The 24,348-nt window shown below is 45.2% G+C and overlaps 1 protein-coding gene and 1 long non-coding RNA gene across 3 annotated transcripts in view; one reads left to right on the top strand and one right to left on the bottom strand.

Annotated features, from left to right (window-relative positions):
* LOC140385844 (uncharacterized) overlaps window positions 1–23,459 on the bottom strand; it is a 67,056-nt gene extending 43,597 nt beyond the window's left edge. Inside the window, exon 1 of the long non-coding RNA XR_011933485.1 lies at window positions 23,256–23,459. This is a non-coding gene — a long non-coding RNA (uncharacterized lncRNA). The remainder of the gene's footprint in view (window positions 1–23,255) is intronic.
* A 6-nt stretch (window positions 23,460–23,465) lies between these two features.
* The window catches only part of ldlrad4a (low density lipoprotein receptor class A domain containing 4a), a 629,055-nt gene continuing 628,172 nt past the window's right edge, over window positions 23,466–24,348 (top strand). For both annotated transcript variants that reach the window (XM_072468425.1, XM_072468426.1), the window contains exon 1: window positions 23,466–23,684. The gene's annotated coding sequence lies outside the window, so the exon portion shown is untranslated. The remainder of the gene's footprint in view (window positions 23,685–24,348) is intronic.

The raw sequence follows: 24,348 nt of genomic DNA, 5'->3' as shown, positions 1-24,348 counted from the left end.
GTCTTGTTTGCTAAGCCTGTTTGACCAAGCATATCTGCATTTTACAATCCTTCCCTGGCAGCTGCTGTTAACCCTTTGTGGGCTCTTTCCCTGTATCCTCTCATGTTTCTCTCAGACCAGATATTGCCAGACTTCCATGTTTCAAATGACACATCTTTCCATATTTTCAAGAACAACGTCCAGGGGCCGAGGGACGCCTCAGCCCCCATTAACTTCTTCAACATGTCCGTCACAGAAGCCCTCGCATCCGATCCCTCACTGCCTTCAGGGAGGCCAACAATTCTAAGATTCTGCCTCCTGAACCTGTCGTCCAGGTCCTGCATTCTATTCTGGCGGTCATTCATCACCTCCATCTTGGTCTCCAGCACGGTTATGTATTCCTCGTGCTCGGACACCTTTTTCTCCACTTCCTGGATCGCTCTTCCGTGGGTCTCTTGATTCTGCACCACTTGATCAATCGAAGCCTTAATCGGGTCCAGCGTGTCCTTCAGCTTGGCGAAGCAATCTTCAAAAAACTTCACCAGCTGCTCCGTCGACCACTGTGTCATCTCCCCGCAGCCCTTGCTCTCTGCCATGCTTTCCCGCGTTGCCAGCTCTGCTCACGTCTTCCTTATAGGACTTTGTCTTCTCACACGGCCACTTCTGGTCTAATTCTCTATACACCGGAGGGCGATTTCTCCTCACTGTCTCACTCTTCACTGATTTATCCCATAAAATCTGGGGGAAAAAGGTCCAAAAGTCCATCACAGATGGGAGCTATCAAATGTGTGACCTACTCCTCTATGGCCGCCACCGGAAGTCCAACCAGATGGATTTTTACGACAATCGACAATGGTTTCATGGTCAGCATTAGACTTTTAATTCCAGATGTTTTATTAAATTCAAATTTCACCGTCTATGCTGTGGTGGGATTTGAACCCGGCTCCCTAGATCATTACCCTGGGTGTCTGGATTACTAGTCCAGCGACAACACCACTACGTCACCGCTTCCTTTAACAGGAGCTTCCTTATTGCCCCAAGTTGGAATCGAGATAGTGAGAGCCTGGTGAGAAGGAAATAGTGTATTTCTGTGTTACTGCCAAATTCAAGAACAGCATGACAGGTAGAAGGCCACAAGGAAGGTATTTTTGTTTACCTATCAAGATAGATCAATCTATCAAATTTTCTCTCCTCCATTATTCCAGCTGAGAGTCCAGTCAATGTGTTGACCAGTTTGCAAAACTCCTCTTAATATTGTCTAAAATTTGCCTTTCACTAGTTCCAACTTGTATCCCCTAATTCTGTTCCTGTAATTAAAATAATTTTACAGATTTTTCTATCCAATATATGACCCAATGTACATCTATACAAACACCTCTTTTCAAGGTTGAAAAGTCCAAGTTTCTCATAATCATGCCTTGGATTTCATATTTCTATCACTAGCTATCAACACTGTGGTACAGCTTGTACTACCTTAACTAGTAGCCAGAATTTAGTGACGGTACTCAAGGTATCAATTAGTCAAAACCTGTTACAGTTTCAGCATGACTTCCATTGATTTGAACTGTATTGTGTAGGCTGTCAATGTCAACAGTTTTTGCATTTGTTGATTGTTGCTTTGTGCTGGTTGGAGATGTTGAGAATCAAGTCCACTAACGCCCTGAGATTCCTATTAAATCTTATCTTGAGATATTATAGCTCTATTCATGGAGTATCTACCTTGTCCATTTTTCCTTCTAATTTGTAAATACTTGTCCATGTGAAATTTTACCCACCATTTTTCAATTCACTTATATTTTGTCGCAAAGTATTTTGTAATTTTGGAGCCACCTTCTTTCTATCCAGTATCCCTCCTAGTTTGGTATTGTCTGAAAACGTGACCAATTTTCATTGAGTTTCGAATTCCAAATCACTGATATAAATTGAAACAGTGGTGCCCCCAAAACATCACAGTCTAGCACATTCCATTCAGTACTTTCTCCATGGTGACAGACCTTCTCGAACGGATACCTGTTGTTTTCTAGCCTTCAGATAATTACAAAGAGTTAAACCCAATCCCAAACTGAGAGTTTAGCTTTCTGGTATTTCAACAGTGACTATACTTCAGAAGAATTTACTTGGCTGCAAACACAATGGGACATCCTACGGTGTGAAAATTGTGATATATAAATGTAAGAACTTATTTATTTATTTATTCACTCTTCTGTGTAGAAATCTTTGCTTTTTTACCACAGCCCATTTGGATTGTAATTGCATCAAAAGTTGAGGAGGTTGGTTATGCAGTATCTTCTTCTGAACCTATGGTACTAAATGTACCCTGTCTGTCTGTCTGGGTTTTGTGTGGGGAAAAAAGAAAGACTTCGTTTCCTGTAGTGATTTTCATGACCACCGGACATTTCAATACACTGTACTGCCAATGAAGTACTTTTTGAAGTGTAGCCACTGTTGCATCTAGGAAATGTTGTAATATAGGTAATGAACTTAGCTGTGACAGGAGGCTCCCAGGACAGCGGAAATGCTTTAGGAGTATCCTCAAAGCATCCCTGAGGAGATGAAAACCTCTCTCCTATCAAGTTATGTGAGTCCCTAACCTGTGATGAATCAAAATGGAGAAGCTTCAGCAGGAAGGTACAAAACACGTGGAGAGACTTCGTCGGAATATGCACAGGCGACGCCAAGGCACCGGAAGACCTCTGAACAACTCACCTAACCAATATTTCAAGCACCATGTACTCTGCGAGTGTAAAGGTTTGCAGATCATGCATTATCAGCCATCTCAATACCCACAAAACTGGAGCGGAAGCAAGTTGTCCTTGACCCCGAGGGACTGCTTAAGAAGACCTAATTTGCTCAGCCTCTCATCATAGGACAATCCCCTTATCTAAGGACCAATTTAGTGAACCCTCATGGTACCAGCCTCCAATGCAAATACCTTTTCTTAAATATGGAGACCAAAACTGCTCCAGATGTGGAGCGGAATTCTCCGTCCTGCTGGTGCGGTGCAGTGCGCCCCCACCGGCAGCAGGATTCCCCATCCAGCTGGCTGGCCAATAGGGTTTCCCATTGTGGGCAGCTCCACGCCATTGGGAAATCCCCGTGCATGGGTCCGTTACCAGCATTACGGAGAAATCGACAGCGGAGAATCCAGCCCGTGATCTCGCCAAAACCCTGTGTAACTCTAGTAAGACTTCTTTATTCCTATATTCCAATCCCCTTGCAATATAGGCCAAAATGCCACCTGTTTTCCTAATTGGTTGCTGTACTTTATGTTAATCTTCTGTGTTCCTTGTACACACGGGTCACTGTGAACATCAACACTTACAAGCTTCTCACCTTTTAAAAATATTCTGCTTTTCTATTCTTTCAATCAAAGTGAATAACTTCCTTACATTATAATCCACCTGCCATTAGTTGCACACCTACTGGAGTGAGGTGGTGGTGTACTGGTATTTTCAGTGGACTAATAATCCAGAGACCCAGGGTTCAAATCTCACCATGGCAGATAGTGAAACTTGAAATAAATAAAAATCTGAAATTTCAAGTTTAATGATGAAACCATTGTCATAAAAACTAATCTGGTTCGCTAATGCCCTTTAGGGGTAGATATCTGCCATCCTTATCTGGTCTGGCAGTAGTTGACTCTTAACTTTGCTTGTTCAAGGGCAATCAGGGATGGGCCAGAAATGCTGGCCCAGCCAGAGACACCGACATACAATGAATGAAAATAACTTAACCTGTCAATATCTCTTTGCAGCCTCTCTGTGTCCTCCTCACAGATTTTCATTCCACTTAGCTTTGTATCATCAGCAAACCTGGCTACATTACTCTGTTTCTTCATTTAAGCCATTAATACAGATTATAAATGGCTAAGGCCCCAGCACTGATCTTTGTGATGTCGGCTGTTGCTCTGTTTCGGTCTCAACAGCGTCGCCAATACTGTGGGTATTTCTATTTATCTTGGTGAACCACAAGCCTGCCCTAATATCGATCAAATGTCCACACAACCAGTTAGTTAGTTCAAAGATTTACATACATAAGAGTTATCTCAACATGCAAACACAATATCTACTAAATTAAATTACACCTATCAGCCACAATAGCCTATACTTAACTTCAGGGCGACTGGCACTATGCAAATGGATAAGGCCTTTATCTGGATTTCACTTGGCTGGTTTGAAGAAAGTGGCTCTGTCTCTGCTGGGCTCATCCGTCAGGTAGCGATCGTTGATCTTGAACTTGGCTGGCTGTTCCTGCTATGATTGAGTTGGCACAGGCCGGATCCAAAAGAGCCAGAACATATGGCTGCGCTCTCTTTTATCCCTCTGGGATTTAGCGCTCTTTAGGGCTGTCCTTAACCTTGGACCCAATAGTTCGGCTGGGCTCTGATCACTCTCTTCAATTTCTGCCAATAAGGGGGTGGGTGCCTTGGTAGCTGGACAGGTCCTTAGCAGTCATTGATCTTGACAGTTGTGCTTTCTGAGTAAGGGGAGTGGCGCCGATCAGTCTGTGGCTGTACCGGTTGCTTGATTGGAGTTCTATTGTCCTGGGAAAATGGGCCATTAAAATGCAAACGAGCGGGGGTTTCGATCAGGTCTGGTTACCTGTGTTTTAGATACACATAGGTTGTGTATCTGTCGGAGTCCTGGGTTGGCCATAATTCCCACGGTCCTTTGCAGGTGCCCATCTTAGATGGCTACTCGGCCAACTTGTAAAAGTCCCATTTATGCCTACTCTCTGCTTCCTAGCTGTTAACCAATCCTCTATCCATGCTAACATATATTACCTCTAGCTCCATATGCACTTGCTTACTAACCTTTTGTGTGGCACCTTATCAAAAACAATTTGGAAATCCAAGTATACAACATTTCCTGCTTTGCCTTTATCTACCTTACTAGTTACATCATCAGAATTTGTTAAACAGGACTTCTCTTCAGTTGACTTGTTCTAAACATGTTAATAGACTCCCAACATTTTCCCAACAACTGATGTTAGGCTAACTGGTCATAGTTAACTGTTTTCTTTCTCCCTCCTTTCTTAAAAATGACATAACAATTGCCTACTTCCACTCTAATGGGACTATTCCTGAACCCAATGAATTCTGGAAAATCATAGTTAGCGCATCCACTATATCTACAGCTTTCTCCTTGGGGGCTCTGGGGTGTAGGCCATTTGTTACATTTTAGTCCCTGAAATTTCTCCAATACTTTTTCTCTGTTGATATTAATTTTCTTAATTTCCTCACGTTTTAGCCACTAGATTACCATCTATTTCTGGAATGAAACTTGCGTATTCCACTATGAAGATTGTACACAGTGGGCTGATTCTCCATTCGGGAGACTATGGTCTCTCGCCGGAGCTGAATCACTTCTGGTTCATGCTGGCGCTGGAAGCGGTGCCCAGAATCAATTCCCTCTCCTCAGTCATACAAATCTATGCATGTTGGGGATTGCAAGGGATTCTGTTGCAAATCACGCCAATGGGCTACCATTTTGAGTGGGCAACCCAATAGCGACGTCTGGCGACTGGCCTGCAATGCAAATCCTGCTTTCCCCAACCCCCACTGACCAGTATGGGCATCCTCTCTTTACCCCCCCTACCCCCCCCCCCCCCCCACCCACCACACACACCATGGTAATTGCTGGGTCACCCCCCCAACACAGAACGCATGCCTGAGAATGACCCAACCACCCCGCTGTAGACCCTCCACCAGAGACTCCCCACCGGAGACCCCCAGCAGAGACACCCCTCTGTCAGAGAACTCCCATAACAGAGAACACCCCCCCCCCATAACACTTCAAACAATTAATTTTTAGTAGCCTGTAATTTACAGCTTCCAGACAGCCAGAGGTCTAGATTGTTTATTTTCATCTACCTTCACACTTCAATGGATCTCAAGTAGCCTGCTTTGAACCTAATCATGATGTTTATAAACATCTAGCTATGATTGACAGGTTGTTACCTCATCAAATACAGTTAAGTGCTTTCTGCTGAGAAGTAGAGGAATTGAAAGCACTTAAATCCTACATGCCCACTGTTTCTGCCTGGACTGCTTTTCAGCTTACAGACAGGGGTGTTTGGTGATGGTGGGGGGGGGGGGGGGGTTCTCTGCTAGATGTGGGGGAGTTCTCTGCTATTTGGGGTTCTCTGTTATGGGGTTTCTGTTAAGAGGGGGTTCCCTGTTATGGAAGGTTATTTGCCATGGGGGGGGGGGGATTCTCTGCTTTAGGGGAAATCTGTTATGGGGGGCTCCCTGTTATGTGGTGTTTTCTGATTTGGGGGGTTCCCTGATATGGGGGGGGGGGGTTCTCTGATATGGGGGATTCTCTCAGGGGAGTCTCTGGTGAGGGGCTAGGGGAATCTCTGTGGAGGGGTTGGGCAGGATTTTCATGTGAGGGGAGGGGCCCCTCCGATGGACTTTGGTGGTAACACAATAGTCTCCTTTAGCCACATGTGTGATCCTTGTGATCTCTGTTTTTAGGGTTCTAACTTCTAGGGTACAAGTTATATTCTCATTTGTCTTAAATACACATTTGGCTTGATCAGAGCAGTATATTGAATGTGGACACGTTATAATCTTGCTGGCATGATGACATTTGTCCAGGATAGTTCCTACTAATGTTTTGTTCCATCCTAATGCAGATCGAGGTGCATCTTTGTGTCCCATCCACACATCATGCTGTATGATCCCAATGTTTCCTACTTCATAGATCCTCATCCCAGACTCTTCAGGTGAGATGATGGGAATTTCTAGTACCATCCCTATTGCTTCACCACTAATCCTTTTACATTCCGCATTGAACCAAATTTTAGTTAGCTGCCTAAATTGGCACCCTGTAATTTTTAGGTTAATGTACCTGTTGCTAATCCACGATGGCACTAATCCTTTATTTACTTCTTCCAAATTTTCACTCAATTGCTCTATCATCCAATTTCCATAAATGCTGCAAAAAAATGTGATTTTGATCTGAATCATTAACCTTTTATTGTCTGGTTAATTGTTTCTGCATGTCCTTCCAGTATTTTCACAATATCTAACCCAACATGATTTGTTTCTTTATTTTCCTCAGTTTCTTGTTTAATGTTTTTGTTTAGTTTCCCTAATGTACTTTTCATTTGTCTTGTTAAAATTTTCAACTTTTCATCCAGATTTTGCAAATGTAAAGTGTTAATGGTAGCCATTCCTGCACTGTACATGGTTGCTACATCATTTACCCAAGCCCCTTCTACTCTTTTTCCCATCATTCCGTACCTCTTGACCTAACGATATTTTAGTCTGTTGTTTGTATCATCTCTTGATCTGGGCAGGACACCAAACTGGGTGTCCTATTTTTTCAATATTTAAACCTAATTCATGGTGCACATTATCATAGTGTTTTTCCAATATTCATAGAAACATGGAAAATAGGTGCAGGAGTAGGCCATTTGACCCTTCGAGCCAGCACCACCATTCAATATGATCACAGCTGATCATGCAAATTCAGTATCTCACTCCCGCTTTCTCTCCATACCCCTTGATCCCTTTAGCCGCAAGGGCCATGTCCAGCTCCCTGTTCAATACATCCAACAAACTGGCCCCAACAGCTTTCTGTGGTAGAAATTTCCACAAGATCAGAACTCTCCGAGAGAAGTTCTTCCTCATCTCAGTCCTGAATGGCTTACCCCTTTTCTTAGGCTGTGACCCCTAGTTCTGGACGTCCCCAACATCGGGAACATTCTTCCCACATCTAGCCTGTCCAGTCCCATCGGGGTTTTATATGTTTCTATGAGATCTGCTCTCATTCTTCCAATGAGTACAAGCCCAGATGATCCAGTCTTTCTTCTTATATCAGTCCTGCCATCCTGGAAATTAGTCTGGTGAACTTTCCCTGGACACCCTCAATAGCAAGAATGTCCTTCCTCAAACTAGGAGACCAAAACGGCACACAATACTCAAGGTGTGGCCTCACCAAGGCCCTGTATAACTGCAGCAAGACACCCCTACTCCTATACTCAAATTCTCTTGCTATGAAGGCCGGCATGCCATTAGCTTTTCTCACCGCCTGCTGTACCTGCATGCCAACCTTCAGCGACTGTTTCACCTTGACACCCAAGTCTCGTTGCACTTCCTAAACTGCCACCATTCAGATAATGATCTGCCTTCTTATTTTTGCCACCAAAGTGGATAACCTCGCATTTGCCCACATTATATTATATTTGTCAAGCGTTTGCCCATTCAACCTATCCAAGTCACCCTGCAGCCTCTTTGCAACCTCCTCACACCACACACTGCCACCCAGCTTAGTGTCGTCTGCAAATTTGGAGATATTGCTTGCAATTCCTTTGTCCAAATATTAATGTATATTGTGAACAGCTGGGGTCCCAGCACTGAAACCTACGGTGCCCCACTAGTCACTGTCTACCACTCTGAAAAGGACCTGTTTATTCCCACTCTCTGCTTCCTATCTGCCAACCAGTTCTCTATCCAGATCAATACATTACCCCCAATACCATGAGCTTTAATTTTGTTCACCAATCTCTTGTGTGGGATCTTGTCCAAAGCCTTTTGAAAGTCCAGATACACGACATCCACTGGTTCACCCTTGTCCACTTTACTGGTCCCATCCTCAAAAAATTCCAGACGTTTTGTCAAGCATGAATTCCCTTTAGTGAATCCATGCTGACTTGGATCGATCCTGTCCCTGCTTTCCAAATGCTCAGTTATTTCATCTTTAATAATTGACTCTAGCATTTTGCCCACCACCGATGTCAAGCTAACCAGTTTATAATTCCCTGTTTTCTCTCTCCCTCCGCTTTGTAAAGTGGGGTTACATTAGCTATCCTCCAATCCACTGGAACTCTTCCAGAGTCTATAGAATGCTGGAAAATGATCACCAATGCATCCATTATTTCTAGGACCACTTCCATAAGTACTTTGGGATGCAGAGCATCAGGCACTGGGAACTTGTCAGGTTTTAATCCCATCAATTTCCCCAGTACAATTTCCTGACCAATATGGATTTCCCTCAGTTCCTCCTTCATGCTAGACCCTCTGCCCCTAGCATTTCCAGAAGGTTAGTGAAGACAGATTCAAAGTAATTGTTCAACTGGTCTGTCATCTCTTTGTTGCCCATTTTTAATTCACCTGATTCTAACTGTAAGGGACCTACATTTGCCTTCACCGGTCTTTTTCTCTTCACATACCTATAGAAGTTTTTGCAGTCAGTTTTTATGTTTTCTGCAAGCTTACTCTTGTATTCTATTTTCCCCTTCCATATTAAACCCTTTGTCCTCCTCTGCTGAATTTTAAATTTCTCTCAGTCCTCAGGCTTGCTGCTTTTTCTGGCCAATTTATAGCCCTCCTTTTTGCCTTTAATACTATTGCTGATTTCCCTTGTTAAGCCTGGTTTAGCCACTTTCCCCGTCTTACTCTTGTGCCAGACAGGGATGTACAATTGTTGAAGTTCATCCATGTATTCTTTAAATGACTGCCATTGCCTATCCACTGTCAATCCCTTAAGTATCCTTTGCCAGCTTATCCTAGCCAATGCACGTCTCATACCATCAAAGTTAGCTTTCTTTAAGTTCAGACCTTAGTCTCAGACTTAACCTTGTCACTGTCCATCTTAATGAACAATTCTACCATATTATAGTCACTCTCCCCTAAAGGACCTTGCACCATAATATTGCTAATTAATCCTCTCCCATTGCACATAACCGAGTCTAGGATGGCCTGCTCTCTAGTTTGTTCCTCAACATATTGAGTGAGAAAACCATCCCTTATACATCCTCCTTCATCGCATTGCTGAGTTTAATTAGCCCAATCAATATGCAGATTGAAGTCATCCATAATAACTGCTGTACCCTTACTGCACGCATCTCTAATTTCCTGTTTGATGCCATCCCCAACCTCACGACTACTGTTTGTTGGTCTGTACAAAACTCCCACTAACGTTTTTGTCCTTTGCAGCTCCACCCATACAGATTCCACATAGTCCAGGCTAATGCCTTTCCTTACTATTGCATTAATCTCCTATTTAACCAGCAATGCTACCCCACCTCCCTTTCCTTTCCTTCTATCTTTCCTGAATATTGAATACCCCTGGATGTTGAGTTCCCAGGTTTCGTGATCCCAATTACATCATATCCGTTAATGATTGTCATCACAGTTAATTCATCAACCTTATTACAATGCTCCTCGTATTGAGATACAGAGCCTTCAGGCTTGTTTTTTTCACACTTTTGCCCTTTTAGAATTATGATGTAATGTAGCTCTTTTTGACTTTTGTCTTTGGTTTCTCGGCATTCCACTTTTCCCTTTACTGCCTTTTGTTTCTGTCCCCACCTTACTTCTATCCGACTTCCTGCATCAGTTCTCACCCCCCTGCCATATTAGTTTAAACCCTCTCCAACAGCGCTGGCAAACACTCCCCCTAGGACATTGAATCCGGTCCTGACCAGGTGCAGACCGTTCACTTTGTACTGGTCCCACCTCCCCCAGAACCGGTTCCAATGTCCCAGGAATTTGAATCCCTCCCTCTTGCACCATCCCTCAAGCCACATCTTCATCGTGGCTATCCTGCCATTCATACTCTGACTAGCACATGGCACTGGTAGTAATCCTGAGAATACTATCTTTGATGTACTGCTTTTCAAGACAATACAATACCATTTTCAGATCCTGAGACCATTTCTGAACATTCAGCAAGTGGTGCATGGGTCGTAGGAAGTGGCGTTGTGTAAGTTGTATGGACTGTGGTAAGGGAGGTTGCTTCTAATAACCCATCACACAGTATAAACACTATCGTGCTCACACATCAGGCCTATCAGTATATTTCTAAAGTCTGGTCCTGCCTTTTCTGTTAGATTTAGGGTCAGCGCACCCATATTTAACCTCTGATGTTGAAAGCAAGCACCTGGTTGAGGCATTAGCTGAGATAATTATCGGTTCTGACCATTCTATGGGCATGAGTTTGGGAAATTCTAAAGGACAATATATACACACTTTTCAATTTATTGTGATGTTGATGTTTGTATACACCTATCCATTAGTACACAAATAAGAATTTTGCAAAGTTCATTGACTTTATGTGCAGTGTCTGTAATGGTCCATGGTATGGATGGCCTCTAACTCCTCGATGCTTTCTCGGTTACCACTTCGTGAGTCCTGGATATCTTGACTTAATTTTCATAGATGGTTATCTCTGTTAATGCAATGGCTCCACCAGTCCGAGAGTCACCACACTCATAATCGTCAAGTATGTTTCCCAGTCCATATCGTCGTACCTATTATTGAGATCAATATAGTATACGCTCTTATTGACAGTTACGATCTTGCTAGCCAATCATCCAAAATGTCGTCTTTATTTGGATCTTATCAGATTAATCTTCTCCCATTTCCCTTTTTTCTCTTTGGGGGGGTTTCTCCTTCAAGATTTTGCCTTTTGGACCTTCTCCAAGCCTGACGTCTGATTAGAGCTGGTGGCAATGGCTGCAGATACTCCATTCTCTACTTGGGGAGGAGCAGGAGATGGAACTGCGTCTTCCTCACCCGCATCTAGCAACACATGGTGCTGGTGATTGCCCGGAGGGTTGAATATCTTCAACTGGTTTACACGGTACCACCTGTTTTTACCAGAGTCTGACAAGACTTTGTGCACCAAGGGACTTTGTTTTGTCTACTACAGAATGTGGTTCACTATATTTAGGGGATAAAAACGTTCCAGAATTTGGAACATGACTTTTTTTCCCAATCTCATACTCCACAGGCTTGACCTTCCCATCAAAATGTGCTTTGCTGCCCTTCCTTTTCTGTCCCATTTCAACTGCAGCAGCCATATGGGAGGCTTGGATATTATCCATCAATTGTTGTACAATATGGCTGACAGCTGTTCATTCTGGCTCTGACATATCCAATCCCAGCAAGGGTTCCATTCCTCTCATGGGGCATCCTGTCATCGGGACATGGGGAATAAAACCTGCTGAGCTGGATCCGGTATTTCGGAATATCTTTAGGACAAAGGGCAGAACTGTTTTCCAAGTAGAGTTATTTTGTTGGGCAGTTTTCCGGATCATGTCTTTCAAAGTTAATTTAATTCTTTTCACTATACCGCTATACTGTAGAGGATAGGCTCTGTTTTATTCCGAATAGGGTCATGGCATTCTGCATCACCTGAGCAGTGAAAGGAGTTCCTTGTTCTAATCTAATGTTGTGAATGTATGTGTATGTGTGTGTGTGTGTGTGTGTGTGGTGGGGGGGGGGGGGGGGGGGGGGGTTCCGATCCTGGGTCGGCACCATGTAACTTCCATCCTTAAGGACGAGCTGTCCTTTAGGTTAGCTTTCGATTTGTTATGAGATGCCGGAAACACTCCACCCCTGATTTGTTTCAAATCCTCATCCGTCCTCTGTACCTCAAGAAAAAATGTTATGGGTGGGGCGGCGGTGGCCCCGGCCCAGGCTTTGGTGTCGCGGGTTTCCCCCCTTTATGTTTTGGCATAAACGGTCTTGTCTGCGAGGAGTGTAGGTGTCCTGATTCTCTTAACTGTAGTGTCACAGCCTTGGAGCATTAGCGTCCACAGGTGGTTAGCAAAGGACATGTGATGCTCCCTTTTCCTTTGCCTGCACTTATTCAGACCTTCTACTGGGTCCTCTCTACTGTATCCCACAGCCGTTAGGGTGGCCGCTTTCTCGAGTGTTCCCCCTGGATTCCCCCAGGTCCCCTCGTGCGACTCGGCCAACGTTGTCTACCTTATACTCTGCAGGAAAGGATGTCCTGAAGCATGGTACATTGGCGAGACCATGCAGATGCTGCGACAACGGATGAACGGACATCGCGCGACAATCGGCAGACAGGAATGTTCCCTTCCAGTCAGGGAACACTTCAGCAGTCAAGGGCATTCAGCCTCTGATCTTCGGGTAAGTGTTCTCCAAGGCAGCCTTCAGGATGCGCGACAACGCAGAATCGCCGAGCAGAAATTTGTAGCCAAGCTCCGCACACATGAGTGCGGCCTTAACCGGGACCTGGGATTCATGTCGCATTACATTCATCCCCCACCATCTGGCCTGGGCTTGCGAAATCCTACCGACTGTCCTGGCTTGAGACAATTCACACCTCTTTAATGTGTGATTATCCTTCTCTCTGGATCTGTAAAGACTTAATTACCTGCAAAGACTATCATTCAAAGTGTCGTCTTGCATCTTTGACTTTGTCTATATATATATATATATATATATGTTTCTGGAACCTACCTCTTCATTCACCTGAGGGAAGGAGCAGCGCTCCGAAGCTAGTGATTTGAAACAAACCTGTTGGACTTAAACTGGCGTTGTAAGACTTATTACTGTGCTCCCCCTGGGTAAGACTGAGCGAACAGCCGAACCTAAACACATCAACAAGAGTTTCCTCTCCTCATCCATATTTAAACCGTGAACAATCCCGCGTTGCTGGGAGTAATAAAGAACTCATGAGGACCTTTTTTGCTATTTCCACTAACTGGGCCACTGTATGTGGCATGTCATACTCCATGCCTCCGGTCCGAGTTGTTGTGATGTGGTTCATGGGAATTGGTTCTCCTTGTGGAGCGGAGGGACTGGGGCTAGGATCTTCAGACCAAGGAGGAGAAGGGTCAGGCCTCTTGATTTCCTCACACCCCAATCTCCTTCATATTCTTTAATTCTACAGCTTTGAAGGCGCACACCTGACCCTCCGGATCTGGAGTTGCGACTTCAACTTATCTAACTCATGCTGACATTTCAAATGATCGGTAGCTTGATGTCGAAACATTTTACTTGTTTGATGCAAAGCTCTTATGGTTGCTTGTAAATTTGCACATTTCTTTCGTTAAATAAATTTAGAGTACCCAATTTTTTTCTTCAAATTAAGGGGCAATTTAGTGTGGCCAATCCACCTAACCTGCATATTTTTGAGTTATGGGGGTGAAACCCACACAGACACGAGGAGAATATGCAAATTCCACACAGATAGTGACCTGGATCAAACCCGGGACCACAGCGCTGTAGGCAGCAGTGCTAACCACTGTGCCGCCCAATCAGCACATCTCTTTGTCACCCTTTTGATTTCTTTCTGGGCTGAGCTTCATTCACTAACAGCTCACTCCTTTTCCAGATAAACTTTCTCAGTTTCCATTTGCTTATATGTAGCAAATTCATCTGATTCTTTTGCACCTCTGTCAGTAAATCTGATTTTGCAGCTTTCAACTCGTTTTAAATTTTCTATCTCCAGGTCTTTATCATGTCTTAAATATTCTATCTCTGTTTCTTTTAACTCTTGTATACAACTAAGTATTGTGCTGGCTGTCTCACATGTAGACGCAGGTTTTGCTAACTCAGGGTGGGCTTCTTCCACTGTCTGTCTGACCGGTCCAGACCCTTTAGTTTTTCCCCAAACTGTCTATCCACTTAGGCCATTTATGGTTTAGGTACTCACTGAGGGCCGATTCCCATCACACAGCCATTTCTCAGAACGCAGTTAATCAACACGGGAATTGACCGCATTTGAGGTTCGGCGCCGATCTGGCGGTCAGGAAGAGGCGAGGGTGTCTCTCCTTAATCCTTTTAAACTCCTTCCCAGGTACCTTTTGTCGCTAACTTACTGTCTGGTCTCCCCTCGTCTACACACTCTAGGTTTGCTGAACATCCCTCAAGGCTGATTATTGGAGGGTACTTTTGCTTATGAAGTCACTCTAATCCTTTGCTTTGATATTTTGTCTCAACATCAGTAGTTCGAACACACCCTCAGAACTAATCGGCTACCCAATCCTTTGTTTATGCTCCCTTCACCCACTTAATCCTGGCCATCACGTGAGGCTACTGCCCTCTTAATTCAGGCTCAGGCTGGGCGTTTGAGATGTTTAACTCCAGGCCGGACCGTTGAACATGTTCCATATGGGGTGCCAATATGTTGCTGCCCTCTACTGGCATCAACTGACAAAACAGACAAATCAGTCCTCACAACAGCTTGATTTTAATACAGCTTTATTTAACTTACTTAAGACTTAAGTTATGTGCTTATTTGAACAGTTACATAAGTTTCAAGATTTAGGTTTTCAGTGATCTCTTTCAGATCAACATTTGTGTATGCCAAAGTGACATCCAACAGATGGACAAGTTCTGCTGCACTTCAACTTTAGCATGTTTTAATTTTTCTGCTCTCTGGTAGGACGTCCTGTCGTAATCTGGCCTTAGAAAGGAGGGTCAGAAAGTAGATATATAAATGACTAGTGAAAATTAACTTGGATACCGTGTTTTATACACTGTTTTTGAAGAATTTTGAAGAATTCATAAATGAAATGGCCCATCTTGTTCTTAATTTACTGAGGCACATTGGGCTGGATTCTCCGGTCGCTGACGCCAAAATTGGGTTTGGCGATCGGCCGGAGAATCACAGTTCCTGACCAGATCAGGGGGGCACCGCTTTCGCGATGCTCCACCCACTCCAAAGCCATGCCGCGCGACGTATCGACGGTGTCAGGACATTGTCTGAGGACCACACCCCAATGCTCTGCCCCCGACCGGCCGAGTTCCCGAGGATGTGGGTCGCGTGTGGGCCCATCCTGTCTGGAACCCGGCATGGTGGGTGCGGACTCAGTCTAACGCTGCCACAGTCGGGCGAGGGCCAATCTGCGGGAAGGGGGGACTTTATCAGGGGCTGGGGGCACTGTGGGGGGGGGGGGTTGTCTGAGGCGCGTGAGCCGGCCAAAGGGGGGGGGGGCACTATTTCACGGGCCGGGTCCGTGAGCAGCCGCCGCCGTGCGCATGCCCGGCTACGAACCCGGCAATTCTCCGGGTCGTATCGGCAGCTGGAGCCGGGTGCTCTACACTGCCTTGCTGCTAGCCCCCAGCCAAACGGAGGATCGGTGGCTGTTCTATGCCATTTTTTCGGGCGTAAAACACCACCGTTCCCACGCCGGCATGGGGACATAGCCTCAGAATCAGAGAATCCAGCCCAGGATTCGAGAAACCAAGGATTCTAATCAGGGCCAACCAATAATCTATATGGATTGATTGATGTAGTCTGATCGCTACCTATTAAATCTCATCATGAAAACTTCATTCTGTTACTTATTTGCCTTAATTTGAAAGAGAATACATTACCATTAAAAAAAAAAAAATCTAAAATCATAATTTTGAAAAATCAGTTATTAACATGGTTCTAAAATTCATTCATGGGAAGTGGGCTTTGCTGGCTAGGCATTCTTGAACCCTGTAGTCCGTGGTGTAGGTACATCCACTGTGCTGTTAGGGAAGGAGTTCAGGGATTTTGACTCAGCGGCAGTGAAGGAACGGCGATATATTTCCAAGTCAGGATGGTGAGTGGCTTGTAGGGAATTTCCAGGTTGTGGTATTCCCTTGTTTCTGCTGCCCTTGTCCTTCTAGGTGGTCATGGTCACCAGTTTGAAAGATGCTGTCTAAAAAGCCTTGGTGAGTTCCTTCAGGTAAGACCTCCGCAAAGTCATCAAGGATGCCAAGAGACAATATCAGACCAAGCGAGAGTCACAGACTAATATCACGGACTCTCGTCGGTTGTGGCAAGGCTTAAACAACATAACGGACTACAAAGCGAAGCCGAGTAACATCTCCGGCAGCAGCGCACTCCTCCCTGATGAACTCCATGCATTCTATGCTCGGTTCGAGCAGGAAGCTATCAAACCATTGTCAACTGCCCCAGCAGCCTCGGACACACCCATACTCACCGTCACAGCTTCCAAAGTCAGAATTGCCTTCTTGAAAGTGAACCCTCGGAAAGCGACGGGTCCTGACGCGGTCGCTGATTTTGCACTCCGATCCTGTGCAGACCAGTTGGCAGATATGTCCGCGGACATCTTCAACATCTCCCTACTCCGTTCCGAGGTCCCCACCTGCTTCAAGAAGACCCGGTGCCAAAGAGGAACCAGGCAACCTGCCTCAAAAAACCATTGTCTAGTGGCCTTGATATCGATCATTATGAAGTGCTTCGAGAGGTTGGTCATAAGGCACATCAAATCCATACTCCTAGAATGCCTAGATCCACTGCAATTCGCATACCTCCACAACCTGACACACAAGACGCCATCTCCCTGGCCCTATGAAAGTAAACTGGCTCAGAACATAAAAGCAAATAGTAAAAGCTTCTACAAATATATAAGACAAAAAAGAGTGGCTAAGGTAAATATTGGTCCTTTGGAAGATGAGAAGCGAGATTTAATAATGGGAGACGGGGAAATGGCTGAGGAGCTGAACAGGTTTTTTGGGTCAGTCTTCACAGTGGAAGACACAAATAACATGCCAGTGACTGATGGAAATAAAGATATGATAGGTGAGGACCTTGAGATGATTGTAATCACTAAGGAGGCAGTATTGGGCAAGCTAATGGGGCTAAAGGTAGACAAGTCTCCTGGCCCTGATGGGATGCATCCCAGAGTGTTAAAAGAGATGGCTTGGGAAATTGTAAACGCACTAGTGATAATTTATCAAAATTCACTAGACTCTGGGGTGGTCCCAGAGGATTGGAAAGTAGCAAACGTGACACCACTGTTTAAAAAAGGAGGTCGGCAGAAAGCGGGTAATTATAGGCCGGTAAGCTTAACTTCGGTTGTAGGGAAAATGCTGGAATCGATCATTAAGGAGGAAATAGCGGAGCACCTGGAGGGAAATTGTCCCATTGGGCAGATGCAGCATGGGTTCATAAAGGGTAGGTCGTGTCTGACTAATTTGGTAGAATTATTTGTGGACGTTACCAGTGCAGTAGATAACGGGGAGCCAATGGATGTGGTATATCTGGATTTCCAGAAAGCTTTTGACAAGGTGCCACACAAAAGGTTGCTGCATAAACTAAAGATGCATGGCATTGAGGGTCAAGTGGTAGCATGGGTAGAGGATTGGTTAACTAACAGAAAGCAGAGAGTGGGGATAAATGGGTGTTTCTCTGGTTGGCAACCTGTAACTAGTGGGGTCCCTCAAGGATCAGTGTTGGGCCCGCAGTTGTTCACAATTTACATAGATGATTTGGAGTTGGGGACCAAGTGCAATGTGTCAAAGTTTGCAGACGACACTAAGATGAGTGGTAAAGCAAAACGTGCAGAGGATACCGGAAGTCTGCAGAAGGATTTGGATAGGTTAGGTGAATGGGCTAGGGTCTGGCAGATGGAATTCAATGTTGCCAAGTGTGAGGCTATCCATTTTGGGAGGAATAACAGCAGAATGGATTATTATTTAAATGGTAAGATGTTAAAACATGCTGCTGTGCAGAGGGACCTGGGTGTGCTGGTGCACGAGTCGCAAAAAGTTGGTGTGCAGGTAGAACATGTGATTAAGAAGGCTAATCGAGTTTTGTCTTTCATTGCTAGAGGGATGGAGTTCAAGACTAGGGAGGTTATGCTGCAATTGTATAGGGTGTTGGTGAGGCCACATCTGGAGTATTGTGTTCGGTTTTGGTCTCCTTACCTGAGAAAGGACATATTGGCACTGGAGGGAGTGCAGAGGAGATTCACTAGGTTGATCCCAGAGTTGAGGGGATTAGATTATGACGAGAGGTTGAGTAGACTGGGACTGTACTCATTGGAGTTTAGAAGGATGCGGGGGATCTTATTGAAACATATAAAATTATGAAGGGAATAGATAGGATAGATGCGGGCAGGTTGTTTCCACTGGTCGGGGAAAGCAGAACTAGGGGGGATAGCCTCAAAATAAGGGGAAGTAGATTTAGGAGGAGTTTAGGAGGAACTTCTTCACCCAAAGGGTTGTGAATCTCTGGAATTCCTTGCCCAGTGAAGCAGTTGAGGCTCCTTCTTTAAACGTTTTTAAGAAAAAGATAGATACCTTTCTAAAGAATAAAGAGATTCGGGGATATGGTGTACGGGCTGGAGAGTGGAGCTGAGTCCACAAAGATCAGCCATGATCTCATTAAATGGCGGAGCAGGCTCGTGGGGCCAGATGGCCTACTCCTGTTCCTAGTTCTTATGTTCTTACACTCATCCCTGGAGCATCTCGATTACAAGGCCTCCTACGTCAGACTCCTATTCATTAACTACAGCTATGCCTTCAACACCTTAATCCCAGCCAAGCTCATATCAAAGCTCCAAAACTGAGGACTTGGCTCCTCCCTCTGCAACTGGATCCTTGTTTTCTGACCCATGGACCACAATCAGTAAGGATAAACAACAACACCTCCTCCACGATAGTCTTCAATACCGTGGCCCTGCAAGGCTGCGCATTTAGCCCCCTACTATACTCCCTATACACACATGTAGGCAACATTTGGCTCTAATTCCATCCACTAGTTTGCTGATGACACGACCGCAATGGGTCGGATCTCGAACAAAGACGAGTCAGAATACAGGAAGGAATACTGGATGAGTGAAGTTCCCACAACATGCGTCAAGCTCGACACCATCCAGGACAAAGCAGCCCGCTTGATTGCTCCCCCTTCCACAAACATTCAAACTCTCCACCACAGACGAACAGTGGCAACCATGTGGACCATCTACAAGATGCACTGCAGTAACACACCAAGGTTCCTTAGACATCACCTTCCAAACCCACGACCACTACCATCTAGAAGGACAAGAGCAGCAGACACATGGGAACCCCACCACCTAGAGGCTCCGCTCCAATGCACTCACCACCGTGACTTGGAAATTTAGGGTAGCACAGTGGTTAGCACTGTTGCTTCACAGCGCCAGGGTCCCAGGTTCGATTCCCGGCTTGGGTCACTGTCTGTGCGGAGTCTACACGTTCTCCCCCTGTCTGCATGGGTTTCCACCCACAAGTCCCGAAAGATGCGCTGTTAGGTAATTTGGACATTCTGAATTCTCCCTCTGTGTACCCGAACAGGCGCCGGAATGTGGTGACTAGGGGCTTTTGACAGTAACTTCATTGCAGTGTTAACGTAAGCCTACTTGTGACAATAAAGATTATTATATCACCGTTCCTTCACTGTCGCTGGGGCAACATCCTGGAACTCCATCCCTAACAGCACAGTGGGTGTACCTACACCTCTAGGACAGCAGCAGTTCAAGAAGGCAACTTACCACCACCTTCAGAAGGGTAACTAGGGTTGGGCAATAAATGCTGGCCAAACCAGCGACGCCCACATTCCGTAAATGAATTTTTAAAAATGCAAGTAGTCCTGTGTTATAGCTTCACCAAGTTCTTCCCTGCTGCCATCAGACTTTTGAATGGACCTACTTCGTATCAAGTTGATCTTTTCTCTACATCCTAGTTATGACTGTAACATTACATTCTGTAGTCTCTCCTTTCTTCTCTATGTACGGTATGCGTTTCTGTATAGCATGCAAGAAACAATACTTTTCACTGTTACTAATACATGTGACAATAATAAATCAAATCAAAGTTGAAGGCAGCACGTTAGCTCAGTGGTTAGCACGGTTGCTTCACAGCACCGGGGTCCCAGGTTTGAATCCTGGCTTGGGTCACTGTCTGTGCGGAGTCTGCACATTCTCCCCGTGTGTGCGTGGGTTTCCTCCGGGTGCTCCGGTTTCCTCCCACAGTCCAAAAATGTGCAGGTTAGGTGGATTGGCCATGCTAAATTGCCCTTGGTGTCCAAAAAGGTTAGGTGGGGTTACTGGGATAGGGTGGAGGTGTGGGGCTTAAGTGGGGTGCTCTTAAGGGCCGGTGCAGACTTGATGGGCCGAATGGCCTCCTGACACTTCATTTTTAGGTATGCCTGGTGTTGCTCCTGGCATACCCTCCTGCAATCTTCTTGAACCAGGTTTGATCCCCTGGCTTAGCAGTAATGGTAGAGTGGAGGATATGCTGGACCATGAGGTTGAGTACAATTCTGCTGCTGCTAATGGCCCACAGTATCTAATAATAATCTTTCATAGAATCCCTACAGTGCAGAAGGAGGCCATTTGGCTCATCGAGTCTGCACCGACCCTTAGAAAGATCGCCCTAGCTCAGCCCAATCCCCCACCCTATTCCTGAACCACAACCCGATGAGGCAATTTAGTATGGCAAATCCACCTAGCCTGCACATCTTTGGACTGTGAGCAACCAGAGGAAACCCACGCAGGCACGGGGAGAAAGTGCAAACTCCACAGGTCCGAATCGAACCCAGGTCCCTGGTGCTGTGAGGGAACAGCGCTAAACACTGTGTCACCCTTATTAGTGTCACAAGTAGTCTTAAATAACACTGCAAAGAAGTTACTGTGAAAATCCACTAGTCGCCACACTATCGCCTGCTCGGGTACACTGAGGGAGAATTCAGAATGTTCAATTCACCTAATGATCAACCCTGTCTTCATTTGCTAGGCCTGATCGAAATCTATCCCATTTAGCATTGCAGTAGTGCTACAACACAATAGAGGGTATCTTCAATGCGAAGACGGGACTTCATCTCCACAAGAACTGTAAGGTGGTCATTCAACTAATCTGTCATGGAAAGATGCAGCTACGGCAGGCAGGTTTATGGGGAAGTAGTCAAGTAGGTTTTTCCCTCATGTTGGTTTTCTCACCACCTGCCACAGATGCAGTCTTGCAGCTATGCCCTTTTGGACTTAGCCAGCTTGGTCAGTAGTGATGTTACCAACCCTCTCTTGGTGATGGACATGTAAGTCCCCCACCTCGAGTACATTCTTTGCCCTTGCAACCCTCAGTGCTTCCTCCAAATGGTGTTCAATGTGGAGGAGTACTGATGAGACATAAGAACATCTTCTTCCCCACAGCTACTAGACTCAATGACTCTCCTTTGGACTGATCTGTTCCCTGTAAGAACACTATTCACGACGCCCTATGCTGCTGTTGCTCATGTACTGCTTGTTTGGCTCTTGTTCCGCACTGTAACCAATCACTACTTGTTGATGTACCATTTGTCAATGTACTCTGTCAATTATTCTTTTGTCTACTATGTCCCCGTACTGTGTACGTTCGCTTGGCTGCAGAAAAATACGGCATGCATATCCAGACATAGGAACAGCTTCTTCCCCACAGCTACTAGACTCTTCATTGACTCCCCTTTGGACTGATCTGTTCCCTGTAAGAACACTATTCACTCTTGCTAATATATTTACTTTGTTTGGTCCCTTGTTCCACACTGTATCCAATCACAGTCGATGTACCATTTGTCAATGTACTCTGTCGATTATCCTTATCTACTATGTATGTACTGTGTACGTCCCCTTGGCTGCAGAAAAATACTTTTCACTGAACATGTGACAATAAATCAAATCAAATGCTTTTCACTGTACTTTAGTACATGTGACAATAAATATCAATCAATCAATTCATCAGCTGATGGGAATGGTAGGCAGTAAATAGGAAGAGGTTTCCTTGCCCATTTTTGACCTGATCCATGAAACTTCATAGGATCCCTTCCGACTGTATACCACTGTGCTACCTCCTCTGGTGGAATTGTGATGGTGGTGTCTGGGACATTGTCAGTAAGGTACGATTCCATGAGTATGACAATGTCAGGCTGTTGCTCACCAAGTCTGTGAGACAGCTTTCATAATTTTGGCACTAGTTCCCAGTTAGTAAGGAGGACTTTGCAGGGGCTGCATTTGCCGTTGTCTTTAGACTTTTTAGCTATATGAAACAACTGAGTGGCTTGTTGGGCCTGTTTTCTCTAGAATTTAGAAGGGGTGATTTGACCGATGTCTTCAAGATATTAACAGGAAAAGACAGGGTAGATAAACTGTTTCCACTGATTGGAAATTCTAGAACTAGGGGTATAGTCTAAATATTAGGCCCAGACCATTCAGGAGAGATCTTATGAAGCAATTCTACACACAAAGGGTGCTAGAAGTTTGGAACTCTTCCTCAAATGATAATGACATTGATGCTAGATCAGTTCATTTTAAATTTGAGATAGATAGAATTTTGGTAAGCAAAAGTATTAAAGGAAATGGGCAAAAGGCAGGTACATGGAGTTAGGTCACAAATCAGCCATGATCTCATTGAAAGGTGGAGCAGGCTCGAGGGGTTGAATAGACAACTCCAGTCACTATATTCCAATGGATTATTAATCCAGTGACAATACCACACGCCACTGCCTCCTCACCTGTTGTGCACAAAAACTCACTCTGAGGCATTGAGAAAGGTTGCCATAATCAAACTAGAAGTACTGGTTAAAAAGGTGAACAAGTGTTATTTATATATTTACAACCCTTGGTAGTGAATAATGGTCATAATTTTTTCGATTTTGGAAATGCTCTTTTTCCGAGAAAGTGAAACTCGACGTGTTTTTTGTCCCTTTGCACAGCTAGTTAAGATAAACAAATATGCAAGAGCGTTGCCTCCGTGAGAAACTTTAGAAAATTCCTCCAAGGTTCCTCCAACTCACCCAAAAGTGGCGCGCAACAACAACACACACACTGAGCCTTCCTCCGCTCGATCACTGGAAAGACACAGTGTCGCCGTCCCGTCCTGCAGGTGGCGCGGTAGCGGCGAGGGGAGATGAGCGCGGTGGTTAGATGAGGGGAAGGGGCAGAGAGATTTCTTTACCCTTGTCCTTGCCGCTGCGCTCTCTCCCTCCCCCTCCCATGTTTGTATGAATGGAGCTCGAGTTGGGTGACGACACGCGGCGGGGGAGGGGGTCGCGCGGAGGCTGTGTGTGTGTGTGTGTGTGTGTGAGAGACGGTTAGGACGGTTGGTTGGTGGTGGGAATCGGAGGCGCGAGGAGGAGGAGCTCGAGCGCTGCTCAGTCACTCACTCACCCAGTGAGACGGCGATAAAGACGCCAGACAAGAGCCGCGGGGCTGAGAGAGAGAGTGTGAGTCTCGCTGTCATTGCATTTATCCACGGTTTATTTATTTATTTTTTGGCAGGGCGGTGGGAATGGGGATGTTTCAAATTCGGGAAGCACGATTGTGGTATTTTGGCGATAATCATCCCCGTCACTCGGCCGATTGCGAGCGGCGGGTTGTGTAAAAAATGGTTGTTTGCGGTGGCTGGCTGCAGCCTTGTGTGTTTGTGTTCCTATCGGAGCCAGACAGGGAGGAGAGTTGGGAGCCAGACTTGGGGGCAGTCACACATTAAAAAAAGCTGTCTCTCCCCGTGCCTCTGTGTTTAGCCAGAGGCCCAAGTTTAAAGTCAACAGCACGTCCAGTAACCCCTCTCCAAAAAAAAACCTCCCACTTGGTGACAGCAAAATAAAAACCCCTTTAAAGTACAGCACGTGCCCCGCAGAACTTGTGCCTCAAGTAATTATTGGAGGCAGTTTGGTGATTTAAAAACATACGATGGACATTCTTCGTCATTGCATTCGCTGTTTAAATTGCTTGAACAGCTGGTTTGTTTTGTGGTTAATAAACTGGACCCGAAAAAAATTCTCCTGGGCGCTTGCTCGATGTGCAAAGTATTAATCAAGTTCAATGTGATATAATCCCGTTGCAGGAAGGGTCTAACTTGTTTGTATTGTTAAAGTTTGTTGCGAA

The sequence above is a fragment of the Scyliorhinus torazame genome, chromosome 11 (genome assembly GCF_047496885.1).
Source record: "Scyliorhinus torazame isolate Kashiwa2021f chromosome 11, sScyTor2.1, whole genome shotgun sequence".
In the NCBI taxonomy this organism is placed as follows: domain Eukaryota; kingdom Metazoa; phylum Chordata; class Chondrichthyes; order Carcharhiniformes; family Scyliorhinidae; genus Scyliorhinus; species Scyliorhinus torazame.
The sequence above is the reverse complement of the archived record's forward strand: the minus strand, read 5'-3'. Positions and strand labels throughout refer to the sequence as shown.